At 39.2% G+C, this 20,450-nt stretch overlaps 1 long non-coding RNA gene across 2 annotated transcripts in view; it reads right to left on the reverse strand.

The window, feature by feature from the left end:
• The window catches only part of LOC133225913 (uncharacterized), a 162,573-nt gene that overhangs the window by 52,627 nt on the left and 89,496 nt on the right, over positions 1–20,450 (reverse strand). The window contains exon 4 of one of the 2 annotated variants that reach the window (XR_009729314.1): positions 19,092–19,342. The exons of the other annotated variant lie outside the window; for it this stretch is intronic. This is a non-coding gene — a long non-coding RNA (uncharacterized LOC133225913). Of the gene's footprint in view, positions 1–19,091; positions 19,343–20,450 lie in introns of those variants that run through there. 2 annotated transcript variants of the gene reach the window in all.

Below are 20,450 nucleotides of genomic sequence, written 5' to 3' on the forward strand. Positions count from 1 at the left end.
AGAATCTTCAGGCTGTAAGCACAAGCTCCTGACAAAATACTGGTGGATTCCTACTCCACTCTAATATAGTATAAATAATGGCAGAAAAGATCACAGATTCCTTTAACCCTCAGAGAACCAACAGGCAGAAGCACCTTTCCCAAGCAGAGGCTGCTCTTGTTACACCATTATGATATGATAACATGAAGCACCTTAAAAATATCAGCATCTTTTTTAACAAGCTAAGCTTACTCCATTGAAAATGGTTAAACTTCATTTCCAATGCACATGAATATGAGCACTTTAAACAATGAAACATCACCACCACCTACCATAACTCCTCCTGCTTTAGAGTGTCCTTATCAAAAGTAACTCAGAAAACCCCCTGGCATTAATTGTTGTTATGCCTTTTTAAGGTCTGATCTGAACATCAGAGAAAAGCTTTTAAGTATAAAGAAGCCTTTTGTTTGATGATGTTTAGGCTCGGCATGACATCTACTTTTTTATATGTCCTGCTTTTATTTTGAGTGCGAGATAATAACAAACTGCGGTTACACCTGGGTAATAAGTGAAAAATGCAGAGTTTAAACATCTCACTTCTCATTAGTGACTCTCTGCCTGGCAAAACGAGAAGAATCACAAGCTGCAGTTAAATATGCCTTCAGTTTAACCCTCCACTTGTTATCAACTAATTTCACCAGGATATTTTCAAGAGGGAAGTTAAATTGACAACTTTATATGATGAAGACGCATACAGCAGTAGGAAACAACAAAGCTTACTCTTTCAAGCAGGCTTTTTTCCCTTGCCCTTTTGGAACCTGTTAGCAATTAAAACATTCACTAGTAATCTGGTGACACTTGAGCTTGATTTAATTATGGATTGCTTTGGTTCTGAACCAAAACCAACTATGTCAACACCAATCATGGAGGTTCACATTGCCTTCTCTGTTATGCTTCCTGAGTGTATTCTCATGCATGTGAGTGAACATAAATACTTTGCAATGTCTGAAAGAAATGAAAATTACTTAAAAAAATAGTAATTCCATGGACAGAACTAAAATATGCAAAGATCATGGAGACTAAACATTAAAGAAAGGGTGATGGAGCAATGTATCAAAGCCAGAAAAGTGTGCAGCATGCCTGACACTGAATGAAAAGACTGAATTCTCTAGTGCTGGAAATAACAGAAGAACAGGAGTCAATCACAGCCAAAATCTTTTCCCCAGTGATCAGCTACAATAAATTCAACAAGGCACCGGGGAATTCCATCAAATGAAAATTGGTGTTTGCTGCATTCACATGGAATTTGGGGACCAAAAAGGTTGCCACAATAAAGGAAACACAAAAGCAGTTTTGTGAACAGTGTGACAAAATTCTCTGCTGAGAATCAGCAAACTTTTTAAACAGAACAAAAGCAAACACCAGTACAATGCTGCATGAAGGCTGGGAAAATAAGCAAATCTATAGAGCTGGATCTAAATTGAGGGCACCCCTCCCATCCTTAATTCCTAGTTCTAGTTGAGTAGGCAGAGCTCAAAAAACTGTGCAGTAAGAAAAGAACAAAAGGAGGCATGGAAAGACTGCCATATAAAGAATCACAGAGTTATAGAATCAACTAGGTTGGAAAAGACCTCTAAGATCATCAAGTCTAACCATTACCCCAGCACTGCCAAGACCATCATTAAACCATAGAATCAACTAGGTTGGAAAAGATCTTTTAAGACAGCTAATGATCAGATCTGGGGAGAAAGGAAATTTTCCTTTCCAAACTAACTTAGGCCTTGTCTACACTTCTGATGCAGAGACATTTGATGCGATGGACAGAGACCCTCCCCTTAAAGGAATGTGGTTTGGAGACTTTGAAGTGAGCTAGACCCAGATCCAGGAGCAAACACAGCATGACAGCACAGGCCCTGAGTTAGTGTCCTTCTAGTTGAGTGTTTAAACCCAGCCTAGTGCCCCTGCACACCACCACAGGGCTTTGCAAGAACACTGCAGTCCAGGAAATCTAGCATAATATCCACTGCAGCATCTAGATGTTCCTACAGACATAATAGCTTATGTTTCATTGTTCTGTGATTGCATTTGGCTCCTATGTATCTAGTGACAATGTTAACGATGTTGTGTGTGCTGAGATATAGACAGACTCCTAGAAAGAGTCACCGAAACATTCAAATTGGTCACAATGTTTAGTGATTTCTATGGATGAAGACTTCACAAAGTTAGAAATAAAATACCAGACCCATCATACAAACTGCTGGGCAGCAGCAGTTCAGCTAGAGCTGACTGGAAATGCAATACTGATAATAGGGGAAGGGGAAATACAGGGAGAATAGACACACTGATACAAATGTATATAAATATAGGAGTTACTGAGAAAAAGGAAAGGGCAAAGGTTGTAGTTACAGTTGAGCCACAAGAACAGTCCTGTGGGTCAAAGGGTTAAATGCAGGTACCCTGCAGCACAGCACGCACATGCAGATCAATTCCAAAGGAGATTAGTTTAAATGAGAAGTATAATTGGGAGGGGAGGAACCCTCTTTCCACCATAAACATCTCCCTATTTCACTGAAGCATAAACACAGAGTAAAGAAGGGGGGTTCAGGGAAGACACCATTATTAATCAGCCCTATGGATAGTACAGTATGTATAACCCCTGAGGTTCATGCAGACACCTGCCTCCAGATTGGCTGCGGAAGGGACAATTTATCATAAGGGAACACGTAGGAGTGGGGGAGGACACAGTGGTCATTGCCTGCACTGGAATTTATGATGGAAAAGAAAGTTAATTAAGTTCCCTGGTCAGTGCTTAAGGGAAAAAAACAGAAGAGTTCCCAAAAGCAGTTCCTTGCTGGAACAGATATTTTGGCAGAACTTGCTAATTACTGTATTAAACTGTGAATTTGGCAAGAAAGAACTCATCTTCTTATGGTAAGCTTTCCGGGAAAAATGCACAGAAACAAAACAGTTTTGTCATCTGGCCTTTGGTTGTCAAAAAGGAAAGTACACCTGGCTTACTATGTACTTACTAACATCATTACAGCGCACCATGGAATGGAGAGAGAGTGTGTAATAGCAGGGAGAGGAAAGTAAGAGGCTTTTGAAACCTATGGGAGAACAACTAGTTTAAGGAAAAATGCAAGGCAACTGTATGTGCAGCCGTGTTTGGCTGCATTAATGCAACTACAAAATGTAATATAGGATAATTCAATGCAAAACATCAAATGACTAATAGGGCCCTTACTGCTTTGCACCAAATGACCTGGCATTTCATGTTTGGGCAAACCCAATAAATTATTTTTAATTGCATTGTTATGTATTCTTACATATATATATATTAAAAAAGAAAAAAAGAAGGGATAAAGAATCCTTATAAAGGACCAAAATGCTCAGGGAAGACAGGCATCAAGTACAACATTTCAGTCAACATCTGCTCCAGCCACATGACCTGGACCATCTAGGAGATTCCCAGTTTAAGAGCCTTACACAACTCCACTTCTGAAGCCAACTCTAACACACTTCATTAGACAAAGGCACAAAACACACTATGAAGATTTGTATTCACACCCTCCAGATACAACTACAGACCAGAACTTTTGCTTGTTATAGAATATGGGCCAACAGCAAGAAGCTGGAGTGCTTTTGGTTATTTTTCCATGCTACTTGTCACCCCATTTTTCATCTGCACTTTTCTGGTGGAGCTGCATTTCCCCTGAACAAGTGGCTGATCATAATTGCAAACCACCTACCAGGATGAGGGGTGATGGTTTTAAACCAAGAGGCGAGATTCAGGCTGGACATGAGGAAGAAATGTTTTACAAGGAGGGTGGTGAAACACTGCCACAGGTTGCCCAGAAAGGTGTCGGATGCACGATTCCTGGAGACATTCCAGGCCAGGCTGGATGTGGTTATGGGCAACCTGATCTAGTTGAAGATGTCCCTCTTCATTGGAGGGGGTTGAACTAGATGAGCTTTGAAGGTGCCTTCCAACCCAAACTATTCTGTGATACCAATGCTAAGAATTGGTATTGAGCAGTGAATTAGTGCAAGGTGAGAAACAAAATTGGGAAGAAAATACAAGCAAAACTGCACACCAATCACCCCAAGAAAAATCCATAAGCCAGTTCTGAGTAACTGTACATGCAAATAGAGTAACACACTGGTCAAAAAGGTCCTAGAAAAGTCTTAGATATGCCAGCCTGTGAAAGAGATAGATGAAATTAAGTGGGAGTTCTGCAAACTCACAGCAGATGGGGTGATAAATGGGATCCAAAACAAAGCGAAATCTAGTTGATTCTGAGATGTTCTTTCTGCTACAAATGTACCCTCAAATGACAAAATCCACTCCCTGGCCAGCCAGAATATTTTTAAAAGCTACAGCATCACAACTTCTTAAGATAGCTCACTTAAGTAACACAACTGTTATGCAGCTTCCCAAGACAGGCATCAGAAAATAGACAATGTTTTATAAAAGGAGAGCAAACAGGTTTTGCTTATGTTTCATTGCTGTGTTCAGGCAAAAACTCTTCACTGGACAATCTTGATTGATTTCATCCAAGTTCAGCAAAACAGAAATTCAACCAAATAATTTTTGTAAATAGATCATAAGAGGTGAATGGGAGGGATGTAAAAGCACATACCTTGATCCTGGGGTGCAAAGCGAGCAGAGGAATAGCCTGTTTCATTTTAACCCATAAATTAATCTCACTAAATTTGAAACAAACAAACAAAAAGCCCCACAAAGTACAAGGCAGCAAATTGAATTAAACCTAAAGCAAACATTCAGTGATGGTGGGTTTAGTAAGGCAGGAATGGGTTTTGTTTGTTTACTTTTTAAGCCTTTAATCCTTTTCAAATTAAGGGTTTTTTCCATAAACAGAAAAATCCAGTGGCCAAGAGCACTTGGTATCCTCAAGTAGGCCTTTTTCTTTTACAGTGAAGCATTTCATTAAAGAAAAAAGGCCACTTCTGCTTCCTAGGACTTCAGGATGCATAATGGTTTTATAAGTAGAAGACTTCACTAAATTACATCATTTAATGTGAATGATGAAGCGCAAGTGACATGGAAACGCTATATGCGCATTAGGGGTAGGATCTGGCCCTCTACTTCACTTTTCTCATCTGAAGTAGAAAAAACAGAGTTTGTTCCTTAATTTTCATGCATGTCCATACCTTAAACTATGTTTTTTACTTGACTTTCAACAACTGCAGTATATGAAACCAAAATACATTCCTCTTTATACATATTTTATAATTTGTTTCAAGTTGCATCTTAAAAGGTATTTAACTTTTTCTCCTGGATTCTGATTTTAGTTAATGGCAGTAGAAAAGTCACTGTCCTTGATCTAGAATTGTTTAGTAAGAAGGAGTCAGGGCTAGAGGCACATGAAAACATGTCAATCAGATGTAATTGCTCTCTAAAAGAAACCCTATCAAACTGAAGAACAAGAACTAACACTGAACACATGGATTCACTGCAGCACCTAATCTACTAATGAGCTCAGCTTGTTATTTTCAGGCTCACTATTCAAAAAGTTCAACATAAGAAACATGATAGTGAAGGACAACATTGCTTAAATAGTTTTAGGTAATATATACTACACATAGAGCCAGTAACATCACCTGTAGTTAAAGTAGCCCAGCACTTCCCTTGCTACCATGTCCAGCTTCAACTGCCTGGCCTGAAGTTTCCTCTGCAAAGTGTCTTCCTCTAACAGTCTTATTATTTTCCTTCATTAGTATGGTTGTTTTTGTTATTATTTTATCATTACAGAATGAATGACATCAAGGAAAGAAAGAAAGAAAATAAAAGGGAAATGTGGTTTTACCATAACATGACACCTTTTACTTTGGAGGTGACTGTTGTTGGCATAGGTCTGCTCCTCCTCTCAGTCATAGAGGTATACTGAATCAACCCCTTCCCATATCAAATGTACACTAACCTGCTTTTCCCTATGTTTCACAAATCTCTCTGAAATCTAAGAGCTTCATTAGCATGCCAAAATTAACATCTACTGACATGAATAAGAAGGAATCTATACACAAAGCCCTTGGTGCTGACTTTCTAATGTCCATATCTGCTTCAGCCTGCAAACCGAATGCACACAGTGCTAGAGAGTACAAAGTGTGCTCCTGCTGTACATATTCTGGTTTATTGTCATTCAACAAAATGTAATTCCCATGATCCAAAGCAAAAATAAAAGACAGACTGCCATAAATCCAAGACAGAGGAAGGACTGGGAACTTCATTCAGATTCCTGCTTTACTAATGGATCTCAGAAGTTCCTTTGTGGAGCTTAGACATAGATTCTATGAGTAAACACATGAATTTGGGAAGCAAATATTAAAAAAGGGAAGATGGATTATTTAATGTAAAGAGTAGCATTGGTAAGACATTAAATACACAGACTGGAAATTAGGAGTCTACAGTTTTGAGGAGCTGGGTCTTGCTTCCATCCTAATGTTAAATCTACCAGACCAGAGGTTCAGAAATACCTTTTTCTTCAGGTCATCTTGACAAAAACAAGGGTTAAGAAGGAGTGTTTCTCACAAGGCACAGTCCATTTCCTTAATAATCTGTCCATTTTAACCCATTTGAATCCCTAAGGGTAGTGAAAATGCCTTTCATCTCTTCTGCTTTTTTCTTGGGAATTAGTTTCGGTTTGAAAGGTCCACAGTTCAATAAAAGGTGATGGAGAGCTTTTGTGACTTGCGGTAAATAGTATTGGGTACCACAAGAATGTCCTCTTAACATGGACATGGATTCTGGATTTCCTAGCTATAACAATCTGTGACTGTGCTAACAGCCCAAGGGGCTAAAAACAGTGTGCCCTTTGTGTTCTAGATGTCCAAGTAGTAATTTTTGTTAAAACCTTTTACACCTGACAAAACCAAGAGTAACTCTACCAGAGAACATACACATTAACACATGCTCCACTAAGCATCCTGAAAAATCAGGTCCTGAGCATCTTAGACAAAATGCCTGGTAAGTCTTCCTGTAAAACGGACATACAACTTCCCCCTTCCACAGATACCATGAAAATTCATGTATCAATAACTGACAAGCATTTTGCAATGACAGTGGTGAGCAGCCCAGATAAGCCTACGTGGAGGTGAGAACTTCTCTAGAGCAGATATGAGTATTTCCCAGATAATACATGTTAGGGCCACACATGAACACCAAAGCTAAAAAGCTGAACTCAGAGAACATAACCCACCTGCGCAGTGAATGAGGCACTGGTCCTGCATGAAAAAAAAACCAGCATGTGATGAAGTAATTAAAACACTGTTCATGAAACATAGCTCCAAAGCAGGCAAGTGCTTTTAAAGGAGTGACCTTAATGCTGAAAATTGGAACAATGGGACTTGGAAGTTTCATTTTGCAACCTTCACATTTATGACACATAATATAGGTCCACTTAGAATAAGTGTATGCATGCATTACATTTATATTTTCTAACAATTCTTTAGAGTTTCTCAGGAAAGACTGCTCCTTCTCCTTCCATCCAACAAATGGGGCTTTAACAATTACACAGCTATAAGGACTGTTTTAAGGAATTACGCAATTCAAGCTTTTTGGTCTAAGTTCAATGGTGCAAAGAACAGGGTGTTTTATGTTTGCAGAAAACAAAGGAAATCAGGAGAAAAAATGAGAAGGCTTTTCTTCTTTCCTGACAACATACTTCTATTATGACCAGACGACTCTCAAATATCCATCCCTAATCTCCTGTCATCCTTCCGTAAATGCTAAAAAGTGCTGTGATTTGCATCAGCTTGTGTGCTAGACATGTTTATAGGAATGCTAACTCACTGAGAACAGTAGAGGCTTAGTCTGAAATCCCAGGTGAATGTGTAAAGAACAACTCAACTTAATACTGTATAAGGGCAGGGAGCATAAGCCAGGGTGTCCTCTTGTAAAATCTAACTAGTATATGCAGTTATTAAACAACCCAGCAGAAATGGGCTTGTATGGTGAATCGACACAGATGCACTGCCTTCAGTTTCCCAAAGGCTGGCCATGCCATGAAGCACAGATACACCCTGCACAGAAGAGCTTGTTTTATGTCAACTCCAATGCATGTGAGGCTCATTTTCGATACCTGAAAGGTGCATTTGTAACAGCAGTCGTGTCCTGAGTAAAGCCTCTACAAACTCAACTTGCCTCTCCTGACTTTCTTCAGCAACCAAGCCCTCTGAACTTTTCCAGGTCTTCTGAGATTCAGAGGCCTCTTAACACCTTTTCTCCTGTTATCCTGTTCACAGAGAAACTCTAGAGTTTATACCTGCTACACATCTGTCAGCACTTTGAGAATCACCAGTCTAGTGCAAATCTCCCTTAGCTGAAGGAAAGCTAATAGAGATCTTAGAGAGACCTAAACTAGCACTCATGAATGTCAGTTGTCATAGGCTTTGATTTCCGTATGAACCATCCCACAGCCCACAGGCTACTACAAAATCATCAATCAAAATACTCAATCATTACATCTGTGTTTGCATTATTTTGCAGGGCAACAAGTAGAAAGCCAGAAGTCATTTAGATTTCTGACTAGTTTAGTATCGTTCCCAAGGCAAATCATCATGCTTTAGGGTACCTGGTAATTTACAAAAGTTGGGAAAAAAAATGTCCTTCCAGCCAGGTTATATCACACAGTGGACAACGTGTGTTCTTGCACTTTCCTCTTAAGAATATGCTTCTGGCTGTATACATAGACAGAATACTGGAAATCATACTGGGTGATATTATTAACTGCCCCTAAATAACTTTGGAAATGGGAATGTAGGGAACTGATTCCTTAATTTAAACCTAGACATCCACCTTCAGTGATTAAACTCCACAGGGCCAATCTAAAGTCTTTATAGACATTAATGTGAATGTACTGGGGAATAAACTGATAATTAAGCAAGGAAGTATATGGTTCAGCATTCAGAAAGAGATTAGTGATTTCTTTGCTGTACCAGTGCTGTTCCATCCCATTTGAGTCCAGGACAAGTGTAAGAAAGCTCAAAGATTGATATGAATCTGGTTTAGTGCAGGGTTATACAAAACACACCAGAAGAGAAACACAGCAGGATAACTTGAAGGCTGATGCAAGGTAAGTTTTGTTTTTCATGTACACAGAAGGGGGGGGGGGGGGGGGAATATCATAGTTTATTTCATGTCTAAGTTACTCCTAAGATTCACATCTGTCAAATCTCCTGAGGCATAACCTTTAATCTCCAATTTCATCAACTTGCATGCCAAGTAGTTGGTCAGCAGATCTAATAGTCCCCAAGCTGCTACATCTAGGGTCACAGGAAGGGACAAACGCCAAGGCACTGAGTAGCGCTGGAAATCATCTGCCCTCTACAGGAAGCTTCATGGTAAAAGATGTCTCATTTTCTAGACCTAGCCAAGCAGCAGCCTAATATCTACCAGATTTCAGCAAAAACATCAGAGTCAACTTTCAGAATATGAGAGCACAATCGTTTTATAGAGCTGCAGATCTTTGAGACCCCACCACAAAATCCATACACTCCTTTTTTACCTGTTTTTTCCTGAAGAAGCAAATCTATAGATTTGCTTTTTCCATCTGGTCACAGAAAACATACAAGCTTATTACACAGTTCTGACACATTTCAGGTAATAACTTTATACAAGCAACAGTTGTGACACAATAGAAGTCAACTGCCTGCTTTGCCACCTGGAATTCGGAAGGTTTGAAAATATCTTCATAGGAAAAGGAGGCGGGGGGAAGGCAACAAATCTTCTGTTGTCTCATTGTTGTAAACCATGCTATCATTGAAATGCATTTAACTAGTCATCTTCTGCTTGGGGAATTCACAGAGACCGAGTTCCAGTTCATTACTTGGAGGGCTGTGGTACTATTGTCAAGGCCTTGAAACCAGTAAGAGGGCCTAACCCCCAGGTTAGAAAGGCTACAACAGCAGAAAAGCAATTATACTGCAGGAAAAACGTTGTCCACTAATCAGCTAGCAATCAATTACTAAGAAGAGAAGATAACCCTATCCCCACTCAAGCTCTTCAGTATTAATAGTGCCATCATGTAATTACTTTCAGCATGGGCAGGTGCATGAAAGGACAGACTCTATAGTACACTGCATCTAAGATTAATGAGTTCTGTCAATTTGCCCAGCAGACATCTGATTCTTCAGCTTTATGTAGCTCCTAGTTCTACACATGCCTCCAGGCTTTTTTGCTGGAAAAAAAACAACCAACTACTAATTCAAATACATCCAAAAACCTTACATCCTAAAAAAATCTCTAATTTTACAAGTAAGAATGCACTAAAAAGATGCCAAATATAAACACTAATACTGCACGTTTTCTTTTTCTTTCATCAGATTAATGAGTAAATAGAAAGTACTACAAGCATATAATACCTTCAATATAAACTGACAGCACACAATCCTGCAGTCACAACATCCTGAATTTCACTCACACAATCAATTCCAATAAGTTAAAAAAAAGAAAAAAAGAAATGTTTCAGTAAATAAGTCATTGCTCAGAGACCAAGACAAAGCAAATACAGAAGCACTTTGCTGCTAAGTTAGCAAACACGCTGAACGAGCACAGCTGCCAAAAGCAGAATCATTCTCTGTGACAAGCTACAGCCTACAGAGTTAAGTCAGAAATACGTAGGCCTATGGGTCAAGAAAGAAATGGCTTAAAATAGAATTTCTATCTGGAAAGTGGTTTCTTTCTCTTTTTCCTTAATGTTACGTGTCCTGTAGTCAGCAGCAAAAGCCAGTTTTCAAACGCAAATATGAAGTTCTCAAATGAAGTATGACCGATTTTGAGAAACATCTTTCCCATCTGGGAGGTGCAAGAGCAACTCCCACCCCCAGAACAATATGACCTATTCAGGATTTTCTGAGACCTTCACTCTTATTAAAACCCTATTTGAAAAAGGTGCTTAAATACTTGCTTAAATCTTTCTAAAATAATCCGAGATATTTAAAGTCATTTAGCTGCTTAAACATGCAGACAGGCTCCCAAAGATCCTCTTATGCATCTCTCTGAAAGTTCAGGCTCTTAAATACCTTGGAAAATCTGGCTCAAAGTACTTGGCTGTACAGCCCCACAGCCCTCAAGTATCTCCAGTTGTATTTCTAAGTGCAATCCTTCAGTAAGAACAATACAATAAGAGAATGGGTTGGACTCAAAATCAGCTGTGGATTTGGATCAGCCAAATTTCATTAACTGGTCATGTGCAAGGTCCAGTGCCCTCAACTAAAAGCCACAGGAGCCATGATGATGTTAGTAAGCATGAAGGTTTTTTGCTCCCACTGACTAGGGATGAATTTGATCCTAGAAACACCTGTGCAGCTTCTGCAGCAGTAAACTCACTGGCTTGGAAACACAGATTATTATTATTATTATTTAGTACTAGTAGTATATTTTTATTTTTCAAAGTATTTCTTCCAAAAATTTAAGCCTCCAAATATGGGCCTAAGTCAAAACCAGGAAAAAAATTGTTCTCAAAGCTTCTCTGTGACAGGTACAAGAACTAACCTATTTATTTCTCTCCAAAGTCAGTGTCATCCTACCCGTTCCTTTTCTGTCACTTCTGTTTGATTATGGAAAACAGCTAACGGTGTCTATTTTTTACCTTCCATTTAATGTCACAATTGACCACCCATGAAATCTTTCTCAAGACTACATTTATTGGATATTAGATTCTGCTAATTAATTCTCTGGATTAATTTCTTCTGAAGTAATGTTATCAATTGTTTCCAGTAAAGAAGAAGCAGGCCAGCAGTAACTTGATTTTCACATAAATGGATTAAACCTACACAAATGCAGTGACTGAAGATATCATTGATCCATGTTCATTGGCTGCTGCTGCTGTTTCAACTGCTATTTGATATGGTAAAGGACAATAGAGTGGGAAGCGGGTTTGATCTGAAGCAACTGCTTCTAAGAAGATACCAGCGACTCTCACAATACATAACTTACAAAACACATTCTATGCATTGAAAAGCACTAATCCCTAAAATTATAACTATTTCAGAAACTCACAATTTACGGTATGATCCTGAAAGATGCTCAAGTTCACAGGAGACATTTGAATTGAAGGCACTCAGTGTGCAATAAAAAGGTGTGGGAATTACCAGGGGGAGGAACTATTCTACAAATTGAAAAGAGGCAAAAAATATGAAGCGTCCTTGGAACCATGAACTGGATAGCATCAGTTAATGATTTAACACAGAAAGGCAAAGACTGCTGGATTAGTCAGCATTAAATAAGTAAGCAGCGTCCTTCGAAGCCATAATGAAAACCTAGGGATACCTCTCTTTCTGAAAGCTACTGTGAGATGTCACCAAACTTTTCTTCTTTATTTTTATTCTTCTACATCTGAAAATACCCTCTTCAATTTCTGGTAACGGTACTCTTGCAAATACTGGTTTTGCATGTTGTATTCGTAACGCACTGAGTGTTGTACAGTGGCATCAACCCCAGAAATCTGCTTTGAAATATTATTCTTTCTTGACTCTGTGCAGTTTTGACCACATCTTTGCATCTACCTTGAAACGTTTTCCTCCACCTTTGCTAATGGTTTTACCAACGATCTAACATTGAAATATATTGCCCCTGCATCTCAAACGCACTCAAGGCAATATAAAACAACCCTCCTTTGGTTTTCTTTATTTACCACAGTTTCAGTACAAACACATTGTGCTGCTGCATTCTTCTGAAGCTGCACAGAATGGCAACTTTATTATTTTTTTAATATTTGAATTTATTAAATTCAAATATTAAATATTTAAATTATTTAAATTCAGATAAATCCCTACCATTCTTATTCATAATCATGTACTAAAGATTTAAAGTACTTTCATATTTACAGCAGAGAGGTCTTCACATACTGTATCTGTCATTCTCCGTAATTCATTAAGGTAACATTATGATACAAACAGGGATCTGCCTGGACATTGTGAGCACCCACATCTCCTGTTTGTATAAAACACTTAATCTGTCAGTGTTCATGAAAGGGTTATCGCTGTAAGAAACTTGCAACATAAGGTTAAAATATCTCAGAGCAATAAACAAAAGAAGAGTCTGAAGAAGTTTCTGTTTCAGTTCCTGCTCAACAGAATATCACCAACTGGTTAATATACTCAGTTCATTTGATTAATTAGCATCATAATTTAGTGCAAATTATCCTTTTATCTCTGTGGTATTAGCAACTTTCTGAACATGTACTCTGCCTGTAAAAACACTGACTGCTTATTCAATACATCTGCTCCTCACATAAAAAATCACATCTTCAGAATCATATCAACTTCAGTGACCGAACTAAATAAAACACCATTCAAGTACTAGTTTTACTCACGCTAGCATTGCAGAGATAGTCGCTAAAGGAAAGCAAGGCAGATTAAACACATACATTGTGAATAATTCATTTTATAACACAAATGCAAACCAAAATCATAGAATCAAACAGGTTGGAAAAGACCTTTAAGATCACCAAGCTCAACTTTCATGGCAGCTCTGCCAAGGCCACCACTAACCCATGGCACTGAGGAACTTGTCTCCATGGGGTATGAACACATGCAGGGACGGTGACTCCAGCCCTGCCTGGGCAGCCTGTTCCAATGCCTGAGCACCCTTCTGGGGAAGGAATTGTTCCTCATCTCCAGTTAAATCATTCTAAGAGGAAAAGATTTCCTGTGTTCTACTTACAAAAGATAAGGAGATTATGTAGCTATATCTGAAATCAGAGTTAGACGTACTGAAACTTTTATTAATAATAATTATGCTTGAGCTTGAAAGCATCAGACTCTGAAATTCAGAGACTGCTTGAGCTTGCTGAAAAAGCAACCTAGAAACTCACCTTTGACATGTCATTCCTGCAAATGTAATAGGGAATCACAGAGTGAAAAGCAAAGAATCTGATTCTAATTTTGCACTACGTTTTTCACAATGCTACTGAAGCATACAGCAAAGGCTGAACCATTATGAAAACAGAAATCTAGTCTTGCTGTACATACTTACCATGTCATCAGCCAACTTCTTTCCTGCAAGCAGAAGGGAGCAGAACTGTTGAACAAGTGTTGTGATGTTCAAGTTTGTGCTTCTCCTCCTGTTTGTCCCACTATGACCAAAATATCCACGGACCTATTTTACTATGCTTCACATTTCTCTTTAAAACCTACTAGGACTGCAACCTCCTCAGAGCACAACCTGCCTTAATGGTCACACAGGACAAAAATGCAAAATCATTTTTGATGAGCTTTTTCTACCTTATCATGGCCATAAAAAATCCCCCTAAAACTTGTCTAATTTGTCAGGATGGAAGAACCCACACTTTCTTTTCATTTTACTCAATGCAGCTATATGTAAAACAGGAAAGAAAACAGATTTCCCATTTTGTGATGAGGTAGGGAGCTATCCTTGTTACAGAAAAGCTATTTTCTTCACTCACACAGTGTTTCTGAATCCTTTCAGATCAGAAACAAAAGGATTTGAAGGATATTTCTTAAGACCACATGTTACAATTGTGCTTCGAAAGCCCTTTTTCATGAAGGCAGCTATAGGATGTACCAGACTCATCTTCTGTTAGCACAGAGCACTCACTGTGGAGGACTTTGATCTACCCAATTCCTATCTGATCTACCTAATTTCCAAGAACCCACCTGTTTCCTGCAGCACTGCTTTGACAGGCTCAACTGTTAACGTTACATAAATGCTTTCTGGATGTCAAATGCAAGAGATTTCAACCAGGATATTTTCAGTAACACCTTTTCCCTTTGGTGAATTCCAAATTTAGTGTGCAACTCTCTTGGCTCAAACTTGAAGGAAACAGACATGAAGCTGAGAAGCTTGGAACTACACTGCCCAGGTTAACCATATGTTTAGTAGCATTAATGTGCCTGCTTTTGTCAGACAGGCATATTTTATAGACAAAGGTCCACACAGAACTGGAACTCCTTCATAATGTTACCATTTCATTATCATTATTCTTTCTTCTCTATACCTTACAAATAGAATGACCTCTGTCCAGTAACCATATCGTGTAAGTTTTCCTGATTGTATTTGCTGGTTTCTTGTGGTTGGTTTGTGGGTTTTTCCTAGTTACTAATAACCTTTTCCAGAAGCGTTCTCGACAGAAACTATACACCGCTGGAAGATCACGCTGATGCAAGTCTAAATAATGACATGAGAGAAATGGGTAGGGTAAGGACAAGAAAGCAGTGGGGAAGATTTTAAATAGAAGCCCCAAACTTCCTGTACAAATCCAATTGTATCATAGAAAAATTCAGGTGGGAAGAGACCTCAGGAGGTCTCCAGCCCAAACTCCTGCTCAAAGCAGAAATCAGATCAGGTCAAACAGGGCTTCAATAACTTGGTGTTGAAAGCTTCCATAGATGGAGATTGCACAGCCTTTCTGCATACTCCATTCCAAAGCCTGACTGACCTCAAAAGGAAACTGTTTTCCCTTATGTCCAGTCAGAACCTCTAAGTTTGTGGCTGTTGTCTCTCCTCCTCTCACCATGCCTCACTGTTAACAGTCTGGCTCCATCTTGCTGTTCCTCTGCTGAACTTGACTCTGTTTATCAATGTCCTTCCTGTTTTAGGGAACACAGAAGCTGGACCTGTATTTTTGATGTGGTCCTCATGGCCTGTAGGACTAAATACAGATCAATCCTAGTGATCCTCTGGAGCAGCTCCCTCATCTCTACTGCCATAACTCTTCTAGTCTTCATTTAAAGTAGCTGAAAAGCTTGTAACAGCAGCTGTTATTCACAGCTCTGCAGCAGAAGAGGTGTTATAGCAGGTGCTCTGCCTGTAAAAATAAGCCTTTTAAAGGATGGCAGGGGGCTCTGTCACCATAAATGCCATTTAAAGAGACTTTCTTTTGGTCTGAATTCCATTAGGAAAAGGAGCGCGTTCCACAAACACACATGGCTGCTCTAAAGGTCCTCTCCCCACGCTGCCTTTTGCTGCCCACCAGCGGGTAACATGGCACAAGCTTAGTGTGTGAGGCAGCTGCTTCAAAAATGAAAGGGCCTGTTCTAGGTCATCTTTACTGATAGCTAACAGAATGTCTGCAACTCTTTAATATATGCTTCAGTATTACAGAACTGAAGGTTTTCTTTTCTTTCTTTCCTTTCCTTCTTCCCCAAAACTTCTCTAACCCCTTAAGTTTCTGTAGATCATGAGTTCATATTCAAAGAAAACCTATAATACTGATAACTGAGAGATTTCCCAAGGCACCTTGGGGGCTCCAGTTCCCAAGTCCCATTGAATTTCTGAGGGGATTTGGAACCAAATTCCTTCAGGTTCTTGTCAAAAAATGTCATTCTCAAATTAATATTGTGCAACTGGAAGTATTTGCTCTGAGTATTAAAAAAATCCTTCCTGTTCTGCTAGTTTAATTTTCTTCTCACACATTGACTCAATAGCCACACCAGGGTAAATCTAAGTGGAGTAAGAATAAGCTTCTCATTCAGTCACACAGTACACGCCTGCTTGATTGGAATGGATATTGTACATAATATGTCCCTGCAGATGTTTTCTCCAGTGGGGCACACTGAATTTCATTTAAATGCCAAGACTCAAAATCTAAAACAATGTGACTTTAACAAAAAAATCTGATGAGGAATTTGATGAGAAAATGGCAAGAATTCCTGTGGCATTTGGGTAACAATTTCAAGCCTTCGTTTTAATAGAATAAACAGGATCATATTTCATTCAAATCTGGCAATGAGATGAGCTTTGGGTATTACATTGATATAAACCAATAAAGAATTTGCAAATTTGAAGCACTAATTAACAGACACAATATTAAATGAAAAAAGTTTGCTCGAGGGGCAAATATATTTTGAAGACTTTAAACTTTTATTAAAAGACAATTTTGAATAGCTTCTTCTGCATTTGACTATTCTGTTGGTTTCAAAGAGGGGGAGTCTGGTGGTTTTAAACTAACATGTTTAATATTGTAGGAATATAAATGACTAAAATAAAAGTTTCACTTCTTCCTCTAATAATAACTCAATGTCGTGTCACTTCAACAGAAAAAAAAAAAACACCTCATAAGTTAGAATAGAATCACAGAAGGGTTTGGGTTGAAAAGGACCTTAAGATCATGTAGTTCCAACCCCAACATGGGCAGGCATGACTCATGCTAGCCCATGTCACCCAAGGCTCCATCCAACCTGGCCTTGAACACTGCCAGAGATGAAGCATTCACCACTTCCGTGGGCACTCTGTGCCAGCGCCTCATCACCCTCCCAGGGAAGAACTTCTGCCTTAGATCTAACCTGAACTTCCCCTGTTTCAGTTTGAACCCATTATCCCTTGTCCTGTCACTACAGTCCCTGATGAAGTGTCCTTCTCTCCAGCATCCTTATAGGCCCCTTCAGATACTGGAAGGTGCTCCAGACCCCTTATAATGGAACTTATGCAGTCAAGAGCTGTGTAAAAGGATGTAGTATTTTGTTATCTACACTGAACTTCAATGCTATTTCTATTAAATCTTAAGTCTTACAGTGATGAATCAAAAGCACATTGACTATCATATGTAGAATCTCACTACACTATTATGAGAGTTGTAGTAAAAACATGTATAAACAAAAAGCCAAATTGCAAGTTTGGGTTTACTTGTCACATATGTACCATAGTAAGAGGATTTTCTCTAGCTAATTGCAATACTGCACATAGTAGCCTTCCTGATACTACAATATCTAAGAGTTATGTATCTAAAATCTCATACTTCAGAAAATGGGAATGTCAGCTAGAATATTAAGGAATGAAATCTATGAGACGAACCTTCACGTAGGATATTAGAGATTGTTTTTTGAAACAAGTGGTTATTTCATCCTAAGCGTAATGCCATCCAAATCTGCTGGTGATAAAGTCACCTGCTCTGACAACTCAGCAGCTGTGCTGCACTTAAAAGTTGTCACATATTTAATTCATTAGCAAGCCAGCTATCTTCTCCTTTCAAGAAATTAGGGATTCTTTTACTTCTAAATGTAAGGAACTATTTCCTCTTTTAGACTCTATATGATCCCCCAATGGCAGGTCCATGCTCCCTTGTCCTTACTTTAGGTGATGTCTCCACTTTTTCTAAGCACTTTCATTTTTCTTGTCTTAACGCAGTTGATTGTGGTACCTTTTTTTCCCCCTCTATTTTATTTAAAGGAAAATTCTGAGGTAAGTGTTTGGAACAGTAATTGATCTGGAGTTTAGAGATAAAAGGCCTGATCTTTCCTTCTGATACTGAATGCACATCAAAGTCAAGTTGAAGCACTGCTTAATGAAAACTTGTAGAAAATGGAATATTAAAAAAAGCCATTAGCCATAAAAACATAAGTAACAGGGCGTTCTGCAACACAGTCACTAAAGAGTTGGGTATCGCTTGGATTCCAAACTTATACAAGTTACACACAGACAAAACCCCAATGTTTCCTTCCCTCTACACAATGCTTATTTCAGGATTACAGGATGTACCCCCACACTACACTAGTGCTAATGTGTGAGAATTTACAGAGCATCTGTGCTTCCTCATGCTTCTATCCCAACTTTATAGCCTGTTCAAAAACCAGGGGAGAACCACCTCTGGTATATAAAAGGCATAAAGGCACTAACTAACTGTGATGGGAATCATGGAATCATAGAATGGTTTGGGTTGGAAAGGACCTTAAGATCATCCAGTTCCAACTCCCTGCCATGGGCAGGGATGCCTCACACTAGAGCATGTCAGCCAGGGCTCTGTCCAGCCTGGGCTTGAACACTGCCAGGGATGGAGCATTTACTAATGGGGAAGTAAAAGAGGGACTGTGTCCCATGTGTCTTTCTGGGTGTGATCACACATGGTCCAAAACATGCAGAGAGCAAGACAGTCCCCTTAACCCTCTTCCTAAAACCATGCCCACATAAGCCCACCATAACAAAGTCAGTTTTATTCCCCTGTTAACACACAGAATTTATTTTCTTAGAAAAGGAATGCGATGGAAACAAATGCTTCAGAGACAGAAAGCAATATAAACCCTGATGGGCTTGTCTCCTGTGCAGCTTTTTCACAGTAACAATGAGGTATTACAGAAATCACCTAAGCACAAGCGGGGGGGGGGGGGGGGGGGGGGGGGCGGGGGGGGGGGCAATTACAACATGGACAAGTAAACAAATGGATGCAGTAAGTTGGGGTGGGATATTGCAGCACTACGGCTTCTCTGTGCTAATTCCCCCACTATTGCCACATTAACTAAGGAGTACATTATCTTACATTTACCATGAGTTAAGACAAATCAAGCCTGAAGTCGCCACTGCTGTGCTGCTGGTTCATGTTTTTCCTTTCTGGACACAGTGACTTGTTTGACCACCTTTCCCATTACAGAACTGAGTAATAGATCATGTCTGTATTAAAAGAAAAGTCTGTATTAAAAGCTACCTACTTCATACCCTTCTATAGTCCCCACTGCACCACACTGGTGAAGACAATTTTCCAAGGAAATCTATCATAGCTCAAATATTTGAGATAGTTATTGATCTGCAAGTGACGGTAAATACGAATAAACACGTTTGCATCTGTAGCTGCCACATTATAAGGCACTCATGACAGACAGAAGGATGTAAGTACACTTACTGAATCTCCAGTGCAATGCTAAATCACTTAAAATACTACAGGAATGAGTGAAGTATCATGAACTGGAAAAAACAATTCAGCCTGCACACTGAAGGGCTGTAACTGGCACTGGAACAGGGATGGAATACAGCTAGCAGGGTTGTGGGCTGCTCAGCAAAGTGACCACAAAAACAAGTAAGACACTCTGCTATGCTCAGAAAGGAAGAGGGAACAGTACTGAAAATCCCAGCTTGTTGTCCAGCTCATCCCTTCATTACGCAAAGAAACACTGAGATGAGATAGCCCAGAGAAAGTAAAATTACAGACATTCTGAAATTGAATATGGGGTTTTGATGGGGAGGAGAAAAGCCAGCAACATTCACGTACAGGTATCTTGAATCAAGCCCAAGAAAACCCACACAACACACAACTGTGTAAACTTTTTATACTAAGTGCTCCTAGGTCCCTTTCCACATACTACACAGCCTGAACTACGGCAGGGAAAAATTAAAGAGGCAGAAGTTTTAACCCACAAAACAATATTGTAAAGGCAAATAAATAACCACTTTGTGGAACTTACTGCTGCCTGTAATCAGCTAGGTTGAGGGCTTGCCAAACCTTAAAACCCAAATGGTATATTTATACAAAGAAGGATAACTTCCCCAACTCCGATAAGGCCTAGACCCTGTGAAGAGACACCTACTTTGCAGTGTCAATTGGAGTATGAGAATTTTATGAGGGTATGTAAGTGTGTGCAAGGTCTCAGATGAGATAAGATGTACCAATGCTATCCACTCTCACATATATTTCTGGATTAAAAGAGAGCTGTTTCCTAAACCAGGTTCTATGAGTTCATGCTTTTGACTTTGATTACAATACCTTTAGCCTGTTCTGAAAACA

Source organism: Neopsephotus bourkii, unplaced genomic scaffold (assembly GCF_033783945.1).
Source record: "Neopsephotus bourkii isolate Nb327-2 ecotype Australia unplaced genomic scaffold, CSIRO-AGI_Nbou_v1 NB_1768, whole genome shotgun sequence".
NCBI classification, from domain to species: Eukaryota; Metazoa; Chordata; class Aves; order Psittaciformes; family Psittacidae; genus Neopsephotus; species Neopsephotus bourkii.